Source organism: Bombus pascuorum, chromosome 13, assembly GCF_905332965.1.
Source record: "Bombus pascuorum chromosome 13, iyBomPasc1.1, whole genome shotgun sequence".
Lineage (NCBI taxonomy): Eukaryota > Metazoa > Arthropoda > Insecta > Hymenoptera > Apidae > Bombus > Bombus pascuorum.
The window spans coordinates 10,029,143-10,046,758 of NC_083500.1; the positions used below are offsets into that span (position 1 = coordinate 10,029,143).

Sequence of the window (17,616 nt, forward strand, 5' to 3'; positions counted from 1 at the left end):
TCGAACGTGGTACAATTTCCGAGCACAGCCGCAACCTAAAACACTGTATTCAAGTGGGAATGAGCACGATAAATCTGGCGCTACCCGAAAATCATCCTTTCATTTCCTGTTCGAATGGAACAGGAAGACCTTCGAACAGACCTCGAAGGTAAAAATCATGCTTGGCCTTTGATTACCGAAAACAATTTCACACTTTCGCCGCGGAAGAACGCCGCCTTTTGCCAGCACATCCTTCTCTTTCCAGCTGATCCTCGTTCGATTAGGCTGCCTGTTGCAAAAATCAAAGAAATCGAAACACTCGCTAAAGTCGCTTTCTCTGCCAGCAAAAATGAACCAGAGGGCACGCAGCCTTATAAAAGTTCAACCCCCCAGCCGCAGGCGAAATCACGTTTCACTTGTTTCGTTAACGCGTTGCTGGCTATACGCCACGAAACAAATTTTACGACTATGGAAATAAAAAATTTTACCACTTTATGACAAAGTTCGCAATCACTTAATTGCCAATTCAATATCATCCCATTGCATTACATTTTAAGGCACAGATTTCGACGAGCGAATTTTGTAAAATGTGTGTGAGCGACGCGTTACGGAAATGGAACAGCGAGATATAGCGAGCAACGCCTTACACATCGCGCTCTCTGCCAATGAGTTTTTCATCAGCGAACGTAGTTGCACAGTTTCCAAATTCGAGATCGTACGACTGTTTTCTGAAAAACCAAAAGCCACTCCAAAGGATATGATTTTGGAACTTCGGACAACGCTGGGAAGATTGTAACCGAGCAATTTAAATTCGGCAATAAATTCCAGCGCCGTTTCCAAGAATGGAAGCACTGCCTTTGTCGGTGTATAGGGTGTACATTCTCAAAGGAACTTGTATCTCGAAGAGAACAGTGTGCACGGAACTTGCAGTCCTATTAATTCCGACACACCTCGTGTATTCTGTTTCGTCACCCGTCTTCGGTTTTTCTCTGTATCGCGTTGCAAGCTGTCTTACAAATATAAATATCAATAGAAATACAATACATAACACGCGATATAAAGATAAATTTCGGCCGCGTTTTTCGACAGAGGAATATGAAAATCGCCTACGGCCGAATGGTCCAACAACGTCTCTCACGCTGCCGAGGGAACAACCGGAATACGCGTTGCGCTCGGCTATTCCGCCAGCAGCAGCGGACAACAAGAAGAAGAAATGGGAATGAGAAGAGAGCTGAACGGCCGCGAGATATGACGGAAAGAACACTGTGGAAGGTGGGCAGCAGACGAAAAAATTAGCAGCAACAAGTTTCAAGCTGTGCAATAATTCCCGAGGCGCGTGTTACACAGCCTCCATGGTCCGCTGCTATTTTTTTCTTTTTCCAAAAATTTATGGGCGCAGCCACTCTCGCCCGCCGCGAGCTGAATTCGCACGAATAAAACGAGAAAAATAAGCGTTTGGTCCTCGGCCACTGGCGACGTACGTACGAGCATCGTTCTCTCCTTCTTTCCGTAGGATATGCAAAAAAGGAGACAGGATCGAATAAGTATGTAAGGATATTAAACGAAAGTGTTGGTGAATTTAGGGACTTGCGCTGCGCGCTGTATAGGAGACACCGCGCACCGCCAACAGAAGTTGCGCGCTTCTCTGCCAATGTTTTTCTGCTCTTGCTGTAATGTAGATGTAGGGAAGCGCAGGGTTGCTTGTTGTACAGGGTTAACCGGTTGAGTATTTGCAGGTGCGCGGATGAGATTGGAAGTCTGAAAGGATGATCGTGTTTCGAGGAATATTTTTTTTTTAGGTCGCTGGAATGTACTGGGTGAATCATTACCGGCTAAAACGGAGAACATTAATCTCTTGTATTGGTTTATATTCTAATAAGCTAGTGTCAGAAGCTGTTGCTGATTTGGACGAATTTTTATATTCTCGTTATCCATGCAACGTATAAAGATAACACGCGAGAAGTATGATCAACCGAATTTTGTCGATCCTCTCTCTTTTATGCCACTCGATTACTCAAAAGAAACATTTAAATATGGAATGCATAATTGAAGAAGGGAAGAGATACGAGGCATTTCGAAATAGCTGACAAGTCCTAATTGACATCGACGTTGAGATTTTTTAATAAACATTCGTCCGTGATAAATATTTTCTCGATATAATCGCGACAGTCGCGGCCCGTTATAATGCTAATGAAATTTCCAAATATTTCACGTAGCCTCGTAATGAAATAATTAAATTGGCAAGCGAAACGATTCCAAACAGCTCCTTCTTATCTTTATTTGCGACAAAATTTGTGCGCGTTTAATCCACATTACCAAACCGTTTCGTGTATCAAAAATATACGCGAAACACGTTATAGTATATGTGTGGAATCGTTGTAACGCCTTCGTAAAAATAAAGATAACACAGTTTATCGTAAGAGAGACAGTGACGTGGTTCGATGAGCTTTTTTTTTTGTAAAATTACAACATAAACGTCAACACGTAAACATAATCCCCGGTAGCCGTTTAGCAGAATTTATGGCGGCTCTTGAAAGGAAACGGTGCTTATGTCGAACGCGTTTTTAATGATCATGCGATAATGCCGAACTCGTTAATTTCGTATCGATAACAGAAAGATTTAAGACTAAGCATAATTACTCCCGCGGCTCGTTTATTGTATCCACAGTCGTCTTTTATACCGACACATAAATGTTTTGGGCTATTAACGAGCAGGAAGTTGGTAACCGGTGATATTTATCTGGTCGCGTTTCGTTCGTCTTTCGTGTCACGTTTAATGGCCTCGTTAAAAAGCTCCATTCACGGCATTTTCAGTCGCGTGTAATGCAAATCGACGCGATTTATTTTAAAGCTGAAACTAACAGCACATCAAAGAACAGAAGACATTTTCATAGCGCTTTGTTTAATCAGTTTATATTGTCTCTGAATTAACTCGATAATCGATCATTAATTCGCTCGTAATATTATGTTCGGAATGAAATTTTCCCATCTTTGTTCTACATTTTATTTTTCTTCTTATCTCTTCTAATTCTAATTCTAAATTATATGCACGAGGTAACTCGCAGAACTTCGTTAGCGTATGTATAATTTCAAATAAAAAATGTTACACGTAGATCGATTTACCTTCTTCCTGAGATACGGATGTAAGAAACGATGATTTTACAATGACTGTGAATCGCGATTTGAAGAGAACAGATCACAGAATATTGGAATGTTATTTTTCAACCGCGCGTTAAATTTACAGAATAAAAGTACTTTTGATATATTTGCAATTGATTTCTCGAATCGATGAAAGAGAACAGTCGTTTACAGTTAAAGTAAGAAAGACAAGTTGTCGTATGTGCGCTAGTTTCGAATATAAAAGTTCTCTCGTTACATTATTATTAACTCCTTTGTTATTTCTTTGTTACAGGAGAATACCGAGCCGTCACGACTGCTGTTGAAAAAAGTGAGTAATTAACATTTCAATACTATGAATATTATACACATACATTGCGAAAATCGAGTAGATTTTGCGTAGAAATTAACCCTGTTCGAAAAGAAGTAGCAAACTATCGATCTATGCTGACCAGATGGAATAATCAGTACACTTGCCACAGGTCAAATTCTACTAACTATGCGATAAGTTAAGATTCCAAGCGCCTTATCACGTGTGTCCGTCCGGGTAGCATCACTCTAGCCGTTCTTAGAAATATATGACAAGTACGACCAAAGGTCCTTTCAAAAAATACTCCTTTCAAAATCATTCAAGTCAGTCTGAATAAATCCGTACTAACCTGAATACTAAAAAGTCTATCTTCGCGAACCGCAAATACTATTTTATTGTATAAATTGAGCGAAAATAAAGAACTCGATCTCCTGTTCGGAAATCGACGTTTTTTTATTTTTTATCAATTGTTGAATTTTTTACGCGACACACTAATCGACGAATTTCTAAGACACTAAATTTTCTTTCAATAGTGCACAGCATTTTCATGTGTATGCGTAACTTAGGAATATAAATTTTGTTTAACGCATATATACGTTCGTAAGATCGAAAGAGTTCAATATCTTCATATATTTTGGGATAAAGAAACGCTATCTCGAGCAGTGTCATTCAAATTTTTCTTCTTGCTCGATCTGCCTATCGTCAGATCAGCAATTTTCTCGTCGATGACCGTATAGCTCCGGAAACACGTTTAAAACTGCCAGATATATATCACAGAATCTTCTCCTGCGTCTTCGATCTGCAAAAGGAAAAAAGATTTTCAGACGATGTCCGCTATCACCGAGTTATGGCGCGCGACGAAAATTGCTCGCACTTTGACTGCATATAAAACAGGCGACGTGCACTTCCACTTGTGTCGTAGCTATCTATTAAATACGTGTAAGTGGAGAAATTAACGCGCGTTAAAATGATTTACACAATAACTAATTAGCCTCGCGCTGAAAATTCCAAGGATACGCACATCTCGTGATAATCGCGCGTCAGTTTCTTCGTGCTCAGACTGCGTTCTCACTGAAGCAACAACGAGGTTGTTCCATTGATCGCTGTTGCTGTATGTCTCAAATACTATTCGATAGATATCGAATGGTCGGAAAAGTTTGCAATGTTTTTGACGATCGACATGTTCGGTTATAACTCTGCTTTTGGTTGGACGTCAAATTTATTGATTAGCGAGGAAAAATCCGATTAGTTTCAATGGAAAGAATGTTATATTTTTGATCGAGAAAGACAGATAAAAAAATATTAGTTTCTTTCGTTTTATAAGGAAATAATAGACGCACGATGTTTTTTATTTTATATTAGTTTATTGAATTATATAATAATAGAAACATAACGAAATAGATCATATCTAATTCAATAAAATAATATAAAACAAATTATTGTTCATCTATCATCTTCTTATGAAACGAAAGAAACTTTTCGGACGACCTAATAGATAAAAATTGATGGATATTCGTAGAGACTTCATTTTATCTCATTTCACACATTTGTTTAGCACATGTAATACGAAATAGCTGCAAATCTAAACCATAAATTATAAGAGCTGATACAAGTGTTATACTGTTTCATAATATCTCTAATAAATGCAACAAGTACGTAATAACCTAGTAAATAAATGTTCTATTACGTAAGTGTCTACTACTACGCATGTAAGCTATAAGTAAATGCAAGACTAAACGTAAACGTGTATAGAAACTTAATTAATTATGTGAACGTAAACTCAGCAGTCTAAAGATAGGAAATTAAGAATAATAGGATACAAGAGAATAATTGATAATAAATGATATCTTCTTATCTACAATGAAAAATATAATAATATAATACAAATTATTTCATTTTCTTCACATTCTACCTGTTTACAAAGCACTTTCCCACAGTAGGAAAGTGACTAACTGCACCGCTTAAATTCACAAAAGTTGACAAAGATTCTTTTCTCGAGACAGAGATCATCACAAACAAGAAAAAGTTACCAAAAGAAGCGGTGTATGTATTGCCACGTGTTTCTTATTATTCTTCGATTTGTATCACTTTGAGAGTAAACAGCAACGGTAAAAGCAACGGTGTCTTTTTACTGGCGATAGAAACGCGGAAAAATATGAAGAAACCGTCGAGTATAGCAACTTGTTCAATGGAACAGCAACAAAATCCGTTGGTCGTTGCCTCAGTGAGGATGCAGCTTTATCTTTGTCGTTTTAAAAGCTATTCCGATTCGAAGCACGTTTGCCTTTCGATACCTGCAGGCACCGCGAAAGTTTGCAAATGGGAAAAACGAGAAAAAGGGTAAAAATAAGGTAAATGTGACACGTTGGCGGTCGTAATTCAGGAACAGGTTTCATTCTTCGCTGGAAGGTCTTTTGACGCGTAAATCCCTGACGTTTATAATTGCTTCACGGCTATAGTATATTTTATTGAAACACACGATGAATATAACAAGTCGATGTTATTAACGTTTGATACATGATATTGATTAAATGTTAATACAATTAAGAATGTACGGTCGTTAAATCGCACCTGAAGAAACCAGACGATATATGGTTTCTGATCGATTGTTGGCACAGGATGCTTCAATTTAATTAAACCAATCTGTAAGTAAATTACGACGTTTTTCAGCGGCATTATTTAAAGTTCGCGTGTGCTTAATTACCTCGTGGTCTAATTACCTGGTGGTTTAATTATCGCGTACATGTGGCTGATGGAAATGGTAGATTGAATTTTTAAAATTTATGTATTAATGGCTTGAAATTTGTGAAACGTACACGCGTCGCACATTCGATTTATCGTTATGTTGGTTTCAAGAGATACGATTGGGTGTACGTTAATCGACGTATAAATTCTACCACTCGTAATTTTCTTTAACGGGCCGTTTTAATGAAAACCTGCGTTTGTGTTTATTTATTTAAAATACCGCGCAAGATCCACGAGAATCCACGAAATTAGCGAAGAAAACATTCAAAGATGAATCAGACAATGTTCGAATATCAAAATATTTGTTATATCGAGGAAATAAAAGAAATGAGAAAACAACAGTTATAGGATTCACTTGGTAATAAAATAAATTTACCTTACACTAATTGTGCAAAGAAAATTCTATTTCCCCATTAAAATAATATTAGGTTGTCGGGAAAGTGTCTTTCTTTTACAGACACGTCATTTACAACGAATTATCTTTATGCAAACACGAAGCCTAATCTGTAGAACGTTGTGATCTTTAGTTTGACAAAAGTAGAACAAAATGGATTATACGTAATTCGATAAAGTATTATAAAACGGAAAATGTTGTATCCATTATTTCCTTATAAAACGAAAGAAACATTTCGGACGACCTATTACATCGAAGTACATAAAGAAATAATGTATAGTAGAATTCGGAGATACAAATTGTTCAATTTTCTTCGGTATAATGTTACCAATTTAATTGCGAATGAATTTCGCAGGGGAATTGGCTCCGCTCAAGACGAAGTAGAATGAGACGGTCTGTACAGACCTGCGATATTGATTTAGTCTGCCTTTCGCGGAACATCGTAGCGAACAAACGTCCACCAGATGATCACGCATTAACCTATATGAATATGTAGAAATATAAAATCCTTAGACTTTATATTTATTTTCTGCAAGTAGACGTGTTCCTCCTTAGATTTTAAAGACTGGAATCCTTCTAATTGTATGCTTAAAATTTCAGGAATTATTATCCTTAGAAAAGAATATCTCGTTTGATTTAAAAGATGCGAAATTTGCAGAAATTTGAACAGATCTTTGCTTTCATTTTTTGAAAATTTCAGTAACATTTCAAAGTTTAATTTAAGAGATACGACAACTCGAACAGCATAATTCATTTTGGTCTCCACTTTCTGAAAATGTTCGAAGAGTAACAGGACGTTGTTGATAGCAGAAGCATCTTGTTACGAAACGTAAAAGCTTGAAATTTCTCGATATCGTAAATATTCTCGATCTTCAACTTCCGAAATCTTGTTCAACCAATTCCATTTTACGAGTTCTTGCGAGCGAGTGATCCTTTCTTGGGCCAATTTTACGGCTAATTATCGCGGTTGATAAATGCAGGATGTCGAATGAATGGTAAGATCGCGCAAAAAAGGGCGTGTTACCGCGCTGCACGCTATTATCGGGCGCGTCGAGCGACGATCAAAAGGGATTACACAAAAGATTACAAGAAGAGCGGCGCAATGTCGTAAACGCGCGTCACACGCGGGAGTAAACTTCCGACTGAGGTAATTTCCGCTCGCAGCGCGCGCCACCACCTTTTGTCAGGCGTGAGCGAGCTATGGAATTGCGATTGAAAAGCTCTCAAGGCCGCGGTTCGTTCACATATACCCGATTACGCGTTCAAACATTTTACGTAACACGCGTGCCTTTTTTGCACGTCTACCACAATTCAATTAAATAATTCTGTGCATCTCTCGTAACAGAAATATCGTGGATGTTGTTAGATTATTTGAAAAATTCCCAGCAAGATTGTATACTATAGTTACATATTAATACATAAATTACATATTGTAAGTACAATTTTTTATACCGAAATACGAATAATTGAATATCAATACTTTTTGCCTATTTTTCTTCGAAATGTAAAGTCTCTTTTTTCTTATCAATATTTTTATTTTATTTTATCAATACTGACAAAATCCGCAATCACTTAGTTGCCAACGCAATATAATTGACGTCAACTGTAGAGAATTATTTTTTAATGCCAATCGACAAAAAAGATATTATTTTTTCGATAAGAAAGAAAGACTAAATTTCGAAGAAAAATAGGCAAAAAGTATTGATATTCAATTATTCGTATTTCGGTATAAAACACTGTACTTTCAATATGTAATTTATGTATTAATATGTAACTATATTATACAATCTTGCTGGGAATTTTTCAAACAATCTAACAACATCCACGATATTTCTGTTACGAGAGATGCAACTAAATGATTGCGGATTTTGTCAATAGGTGGTATTGATAAAATCCGCAATCACTTAGTTGCCAACCCAATACAATATACGCAACAGGATAAGATCGACATGCTGTCGAAAAGCTGCGAATTTTCCAGGTGACCCAATAATTCCAGTTACTAACAGTCGGTTACTGCTACGACAAGAAGCGTATATGCTTACGTACACATGTAACACTTGCTTCTAGGGAAAGCTCGAGGGATGTTTCTCACCCTTGCTGTTTCCCTGTCACCCCGAATGTAAGTCACAGATCGGATGTTTTTAAAGCGAAATGTATCTGTTCATTTGTCTACTTATGGACAAATAACTGTGCAAACATTCACAATCAGAATATCAAAGAACCAAATAGTCACTAAACTGCGAAATTTTGTAAATCATAAAGAAACATTAATCTACAATTTTCTTTCGCTTAATCTACTCATTGGAACTATTTTATTATGAAATATATTATTCTATCAACAGAAATGCTCACACTCGTACGTTTCTGTGTCCTGACGTAATAATATTATAGTGATATTTGGTTTATTCTTCGTTAGATATCGTTTCCCCATATCTTTCGACCCTTCGTACCATATTTTTTTATTTTTCCCTAATTACATTCCTCAACATTCACTTTTATACGACGTATGTAGATTTAGTATGAATTTTATCAAGAGTTTCGGATAAAATTCGACGTTATCTAAAGCACCTGGCAACATTTGCGTTCTGCAGAAAACCACGGAGAACGAATCAATATTCTCGTCGACGCTTAGTCCACCTTCGACCATGTTACCCTGCTATGGCGTCGCGACGCTTGCCGACTAAAAGCTACGAAAGCTCGTTAAGTTCTCGGAGACATTCTTCCCTTAGGTGAGCCGCGTGACTTCATACAATCCTGGTAAAACAACGAAGGTGGAAAGCTCTCCTAACTTTTGGGATGGGTAACACGGAGAAGCGGCGTGTCAACGAAAACTGCGACACCTTCGAAGGAAACGCGACTGTTCGTAAAAAAAAAAAAAAAAAAAAGAAAATTTGTCCAAACTTTCGAATAAATTCCCTTCGTATCGATCGACGTTTTTCAGCGAATTTGCAAGCGTGGAGATCGCATTTGCCGATTTGTAGATTCAGGTAAAATGTTATTGTCTTCTATAGGTTTCCCGGGAGAAAGAGGAAAAGTCGTTGAAGAGTTTAAGATGTATTGGAATAAAGGTTTATGATTCGAATTTCATGTAACCGTGGAGGTTATTCGAATTCTTACTGTTGGATAGGGAAATTTGTATTAGGAAGCTCTTTCCAATGCTTCGTTTTCCGTCTAGTGTGAAGTATAATTTATCGGGAAGGGGAATGTGTTGTTACGTATACAGCCTCAAAGCAGCAGAAACGCATATATTTAGCATGGTAATATGATCTTTAGACATACAATAGACGAGTTACGTATTGTGGAAACACTTGTTTTAATTACGTGTTTTATCGATTATATGATACAATTTCCAATATAATTTAGCGAGTAGCAAATAACAAGTAAGCGCTTCGCAGAGAAATAATTAATTTATACGTATAAGCTACTCTACACAAACTTACAATAAAAGTATTGAAATCACGTGTTATTCCAACAGAAGCAAACAGAAGTGTCAAAAGTACCGACTAACGACAGATGCGTTTTCACTAGCCTAACATATTTTATGATACCATAGCATATTATTTGGTTTATTTCCTCGTTTTTTAATTCTTTTCTTTACTATAGAAAAACCACGCAATATTTTCCATTTTTATTCTATTACGTTAAAGACCAACATCATCTCGCTATACATATACATAGAAATATACCACACAACTGTAATCATCTCACACAAACGCTAACACAACTTTCACACCCTCGAGTCTCAACCAATCCAAATTATCTATCGCAACTTCACCCCACTCGGTTCCATCGACTCTCTACGAGTCTCACCGCGCACACTCATCGGCCGTGGGCGTTCCTCGCGTCGCCCAGGGTGCTTCCCACCCGCGCTATATCTAAAATTAACCCCGCACAGCGTCGCGACGCCGGCAACCTCTTTCTGCGCTTTGTTCTCCTGCTCCAATTCCTCGCCGTAACGACGCTCGTCGCGACGCTCTGTAGGAGACGCCAAGGATCCTTTCGTCGACTGTTGTTCTCCTGGCCGTGGAGGACGTCGCAGCGCGGCCTCTGACAACGTTTATCTGCTTCTCGGCCCTCGTCCACAACGCGGAAAGCTTCCTGGAACGCGGAAAGCTCGATGAAAAGCTATCGCCTAGACAAAGCTACGCTAGCCTCCACGTTCAACGTGTTCCCCTGTTCCGATGGTACGTCAGACGACGTCTTCCGTTTGACGGGCAGCTTCGTCAGACGTTGTCGAGACTGACGTTTTCATCCGACGCGTTTATAGTCGCCGGATAAAGCGTCGCGAGCCTAGGGCGCCGCTGAGCTTTCTCAGGGGCGCTTTCTCCGTAGCGTGCTTCTTCCACAGCTTCTGACTAGCATCCTAGGGTATATCCTAGGGGAATCGTCCGTGTTCTGCTTACGTTCTTTTTATTGTTCGCGATGTAAGTCGCGTGCGGCCCCAAGAAGCTGTCGGCCTGGTTGTGTCGCTGTTCGAACAGTATCGATCGAGGGTTTTTTGTTTTGGCAATTTTTTCCCAGTGTTCCGCTGCATATAGGGCTCTACTAGGGAATCGGTGTGTTGCGCTGTTCTGTGTGGGTGGGCAGTCGTGTCTCTTTTGGGAAATATTGATCTGACTTTGTTGCGATTGCGGCCTGGTTTATCGCGGATGCTGCGCGGCATTTCGAAACGCGATGCGGGCGAATTGATTGAAGTTTGTCTGAAAATAAGTTTCACCAGGTGCATGTTCGATTAATGAGCTGTTGGTTGCTTTATGTATGAAGCGCTTGGAAGTAGAATTAAATTTTAATTAATTGTCAGGAGAATATATAGAGTTATTAGGAATATATCGTTTGTTGCGTTTTATACTTTTCTGTGAGATTACTTGATATTAATTTCGCGTTTCTACAGTGGAATTTGCACAGTTGGATTTGAACGTTAGTGGAAAGAAGCTTTCAGAGGTTGGTTTCTTGCAAGGAATCGATGAGTAGTTCCAACACCGGTGGCCGTGCATGAAGTGGCTGCTTCTACTTGCATCTTCTGCGATGTTTAAGTTTCTATTATTCAGTTGCATCTTTAGGTTAATCAATATCTTCTTTTTTGAACTGTTTACTGCTATAACATTTCTTCTTTCGTCTCTTTTTATTAAAATTACAAAATGAAATTTTATTAAAATATGATAATAAAATTATTTATTATATTTAAGCATCAAATAATTACATTTTAATATACTAACATATATGAATGGACTTGTAATTTTATTATGAGACTGTATAGAAAGGTCTGTTTTATAAGAAAAGAATTAGGTCGTCCTATGCATTTATTTTTACCATATTACTTTAATTAAAATTATCTGTACATAAAATCTATATTTAGTTACATGTTAGTATACTATTATTAATATCCCTGTTGCTAAACGAGTTGATATCACATCTAAAACTGTATCTCAAGGTTCCGTTACCAATCATCGTCTTTGTTATAATTATCTAGACGAAGTATATTTACTTATAAGTTATATATGGAAAGTTCTATTAATAAAGTTGATTATCAAAAGTAAATCGCAACTCGCCAGCGTATATTCAATCTTAATTCACCGTCACTTTTAATTATAGTTATCTATATAAGAAACTCTATAATTACACATTCAACTGTTTTAATTACACATCTGAAGAGATCAGTTACATATCTTACATTATAATTCATGGATTAATTACCAATATCAATTCACGGTCATCTTTAATTATAATCACATATCTGCAGGAACAATAATGAAAAATCACAGATCTATAATCCAGCTATTAAATAATATCACAACCAAAGAACTTAGCTTCATATCCAAAGCCATAAGTCGATGATTAATAAAGAATCTCACTTCACCAACCTCGATTTACGATCGTCTTTAATTATAAATACATTCCTATACGACTTGTAATTACAAATCACAAATCAATAATCCTACTATTAATAACACGATAACCAAAGAGGGTAGTTTCACCTGCAAAGCCATAAGTCAGTGATTAATAATCAATTTCACTTCAGCAATCTCGAATTACGATCGTCTTTAATTATAACTGCATATCTATACGACCTATAATTACAAATCGCAGATCAATAATCCGACTATTAATAACATCATAACCAAAGAACTTAGCTTCGTATCCAAAGCTCTAAGTCGATGATTAATAATCAATCTCACTTCACCGACCTCGATTTAAGATCGTCTTTAATTACAACTACATATCTATACGAACTACAGTTACAAATTACAGATCGATAACCCGACTATTAATATCATCATAACCAGAGAGCTTAGTTTCATCTTCAAAGCTGTAAGTCGATGATTAATAATCCATGTCACTTCAGCAACCCCTCCACCTAAACCCAGACGCATCGGAGAAGAGCCAACTGACTCGCATCGGAGTCTGGTCTCCTGGCATAGCGTCGCGACGCCCGAGGACTGGCGCCACAAGACGTCGTCCACCACGTCGGCGTCGGCCAGCGTCGCGGCGCCGAGTCCTCGAGCTTCGCCACGTTTCTGTTAGCCGGTTCGCGAAACTCGTCGTGACCGAACCGCGACAAGCGGTGAGCGACAGGTGGGCAGCTTTCATCGGGATCATCGACACACGTCGACCCTTTGCAAACGTCGACACGATGTTTCGATCGTCTACTGACCGACGTAACGTCTTCCAGCTTAGGATATCACGTTGTTCGGGGCGAAGGGTGCGAGCACACCTGTGCGACCACGATTACGCAGGTCGAGAGACGAGCTGGCGCCGCACCAGGCGCCCATCATGCGATGTCGGCATCCCGACGCTGCAACCCCTTCTTCAGGAACGTGCACGAGAATATTTGAGCCCCTTAGCTTCTGGTTTTTTCCTCGCTTCTTTGGATTTTTCATTTCAACTATTTCATTTTGCAAACGTTTTTACGTGTTGGTTCATAGGATTTTTCATTTTGAAGATTTTATTTTGGGATTTTCTGCTTGTTTTGGAAGTTGGTTGATGAATTTACGATTCGTCTGATGTTAATTAAACCGCTGCTAGGTATAATGTATCGTATCATATTCTCTCATTTCTTACGCGTATTTCCGATTAATATCTGCCAACATAGATCGTATGTTTATGTTTCGATCATTTTTTAAGAATTCTCAACGATTCTCTCATTCGTTGTATATTTGTCAGTACTATTTTATATAACGGTTTATTTCAAAGCAACTGCATTTTCAATAAAATTAATCAATAAAAATATTTTAATCGATATATTCACGAGCATTCTGTACGAACAACGATCAATTTTTAATGCGCTCGCTTTGTCGAAGTAACGTCATTGGCAGATAAATTGTAGCGGACTTGCGCAGCATTTCCAATCGAAGACAATATTTTTGCCATTGGCGTCGCACGTAAGAATTTTTTACCAGGATCGTATGAAACATATAAAGGGAATGCGTAGAAAGTAGACAGCAGAAAAATTGCTTTATCGTTCAAAGAAGCCTTATGAGCTCCTGCCTTTCTGTCGGAACAAAGGATAAAGAGGGAAGTAGTACAAGAACGTCATGGACAGACACAGTACTTCGGTCGACTTCTTCTATCGCTCGAATATGCGTATAACGTAACTAATTGATTTTTAATTATTTATTATAGTAATTTATCTAAATTTATAGGCAATGTATATCTAGTACGATATTAGAATTAAACATCGTATGTATGTGTTTAATAAAATGCATATTACTAGGTTTATTATAATTATTATATTTTAAATAACTATGATATTAATATCAATTAGATACATCAAATTAACAACGACGTACTTTTCATATGTTTATTAAAAACTTACGAGTCTTTCATTTATGTCATTTTACGTCAATTATCGGTTACGTTACAAACTTTAGCAAGAAATTACATATTCCCAAATGATCGAACCAACGCTAACGTTTTCAAATAAATTGTCATCCGAAATTCACCTAATAATTACAATTCAGTTCTTAATTGCTACTTTGAGATGGAAATAATACAAATATGTTAATTGTCAGATGTTATGGTTTCGAGGTAGTCCAAGAAGAAATAAGAATATCGATCCATAAGTTACAATTATCAGGTTGAAGAAAATTGAAAATTATTAATTCTGAAACACTTAACGCCGTGTGCAGCTCGAAATTAAAATTATGATAACGTTTTGTAACGTTATATTCATAACGTTTAAGGACGTTCAGGTCCGCGTAATAGCAGCTAACCTTCCATAAATCACATTCTTTTTATTTACAAGGCAAATAATTATAATTAATTACAGTTGTTCAATTTGATTACTCAACTCATATGTCTGTGATTTAGGTCAGGTGGATAAAAGGAAGTTTAAAAAGTAAATAGCACGGAAAAGCATAATTACGAAAGTAGGTAATTACACAATGAGGAAATGATTGCCATCAGTGTAGTAAAAAATATCTTGTATGAAGGTTGCTATATAATGCAGGCGCAAATTGTTTTCACTTTAGCTGATCATTATTTTACTTAATAAGCTTCATGAATTTCTGCTATGATATTTTACATTAGTATTATATTAGCGTTCCTTGTTTAATTTTCCACATTTTGTATTCTCTACACTATATTTAACACACACAATCCAATGTGACATTCCACATTCTACATTACGATTATATTCCTTCTTTGTATTCCTCACCCTCTACCCCATGCCACGTGTCCTATTTTCCTATATCGATAATTCCATTTTTGAAATTAGACGCAGGAAAAATACTCTGGAAAATGCCCACGTACAGCCCATAAAAAACCACATAACCCACAAACGAGATTCGAGAAATCTCACAGAAAATCGGCACTCCCCGCGAGCGAGATACACAGGCGCAGAAAATGAAATTCCTTAAAAGAAATTTCCCACAGATTTATCGTTCCTAATTACTTTTACGATATAATTATCATAGAAGCAATTCTTTAAAATTATTCTAAATTAACAGCCGCGTTTCTTACGACATTTAATATAAAATTGGTCGTCTCAAACATAAATGTAAAACACAGAATCTATTAAATTATAGTTTGTTAGTGAATAATCGCCGCCGATAGTCTCTTCCCAACCGACGATATCATTCCCAGTATCGAAAACAGGGTGTCGATCTGGGCGTGTCACGCCGCCCTATCAGGAGAACACGTGGCAGTTATATCGGTCCTGGCTGCCAATAACAAAACGTAACGAAAGCCACGGTCGACACAAAGGAACAACGAACCACCACCGCTCTATGCATATTCATTCATTGCACGAGGGTGCAAGAAGGACGGACAAACGATACAGGTTGCAATCGTCCCCGCAGTGTATAGAAGCGTGGTCACGCATCCACGAACGCGTATTGGTTGTTTCGACAGGAAAGCGAGCATCCGAACGATTGTCCACCCCCTGCTGGGGGTGGCAGGGTCGTTCGTCAAGATATTTCCTCGACGAGGTTCTCGGTCGCGATTCCTTTTCGTTGGTAAGGAAAAAAGGGAGGAAAGCGAGACGATTTCAGAGAGCTTTCGGTAAGACGAAGCACCCAGGCGGTTGCTTGCGAGCAGCCCCCGTTATCAGGCTCGCAGAAAAGCAGCTGTGGTCGGCGGCGCCGGCGCCTACTCGTGCGCGGCCACCGAAAAAGCGCGGGCGTCGCGACGCCCGATTCGGAGAACAGAACGCGTTGCGTGTAGCTAGAGGAGCTTCTGTTGGCACAGTGGGGGATTTGAATGGAAATAGAAACAGCGTATTTTTAGGGCGACGCGGAGAAGCACACACGCTGTGGCCAATATCTTACGGTGACTTGAGTTCGTAATTATCACGCCAAGCTGATTGTTGTTCGGGAATAAATGGTTCGAATTGATGGTTTAAATTTATCGAACGCGAATAAATGTAAATGTTGGAATATCTAATGACGTTTGGAATATTCTAGCTACATTGTAATGTAACTAGACGATTTCAAACGTCAAATGCATTAAATCCTTGCGTATCGAATTATGTTTTAATACGGGACGTTAATTATTAATCCTAGCAGTTAAAAAAAGGACTTTCGTAATAAAGTACAGGGTTAAGTTAAACAACAAGCGAATGCAATTAGGGAGTTGTATAATATACAAATAAATGTTGTATGGAAATTATATATTGATATATCATTGCTATATAAATTGATGAGAAACAGATCGTGTTAAACTATGATAAACTCGTGCAATGTGCGAATAGATTTTGCACAGAAGTTACTTCTCAGCACATACAGTGTAAAACGAATTGAGTTAAGTTCAGTCCCTCAAAAAACTAAAATACCAGTCAAAAAAAGAAACAGAAGAAGAAGGATGAAAAATCTGCAAAATATATATATCATTGGACAGTAAGCGAGCTGGATTTGTTTTTTCATTTGAATGTAAGGCGCCGTGCCGGGTTAATCGACTTTTCAAGAGCAGGCGCAAAAAATTGCACGCGAGTCGGCTTCCAGGAGCTTAACAAACATAATGGGAGCCCAGAACGAGTTCTCAATTCGTGCAGAGCTCAGTTTCATTTTCTAATTATCCGCTCCATCCGTTTTACCCTTACATTTCTCTCTCTCTCTCTTTTACATGTAGCGATGGGATTAAGTTCGATACAAATACTCACAAATCCGAATCAAGCCCAATGTCCAAGATTTGCTTCGTCAGATTCGAATACAACTCATAATATTGGCTTGGCAATTAAGTGATTGCGGATTTTGTCAATGCCACCTAATGATAAAATCCGCAACCACTTAGTTGCCAAGCCAATATCTATCTGTTGTTACATTTATCAGCTCCGCAAGTTCGTTCATCATATCTTGGCGAAGTATTCACAATCTTCACAAGCTGTTTTCCAACCTCGGAACGAGTACTCGCAACTTTCGAAAATCTGCTTACGAGCACGTCGACGCTAAACTATTGGAGTGGCATTTTGTCATTAGGTGTCATCGACAAAATCCACAGCCACTTAGTTGCCAAGCCAATAGATCGACTCTCTTACAAGCTTGTAGCTTGTATCCGTTTCATTTGTCAAAGTATTCGTGCAGGGCCCGAGTCCGTTGCGTTGAAGTTCGAATCTACTTGAAAGTAACCGATTCTTTCC

The 17,616-nt window shown here is 38.1% G+C and overlaps 1 protein-coding gene across 7 annotated transcripts in view; it reads left to right on the forward strand.

The window, feature by feature from the left end:
- The window catches only part of LOC132913825 (tubulin monoglutamylase TTLL4-like), a 255,140-nt gene that overhangs the window by 168,434 nt on the left and 69,090 nt on the right, over positions 1-17,616 (forward strand). For all 7 annotated transcript variants that reach the window (XM_060972427.1, XM_060972422.1, XM_060972424.1 and 4 more), the window contains one exon: positions 3,392-3,427. The gene's annotated coding sequence lies outside the window, so the exon portion shown is untranslated. The remainder of the gene's footprint in view (positions 1-3,391; positions 3,428-17,616) is intronic.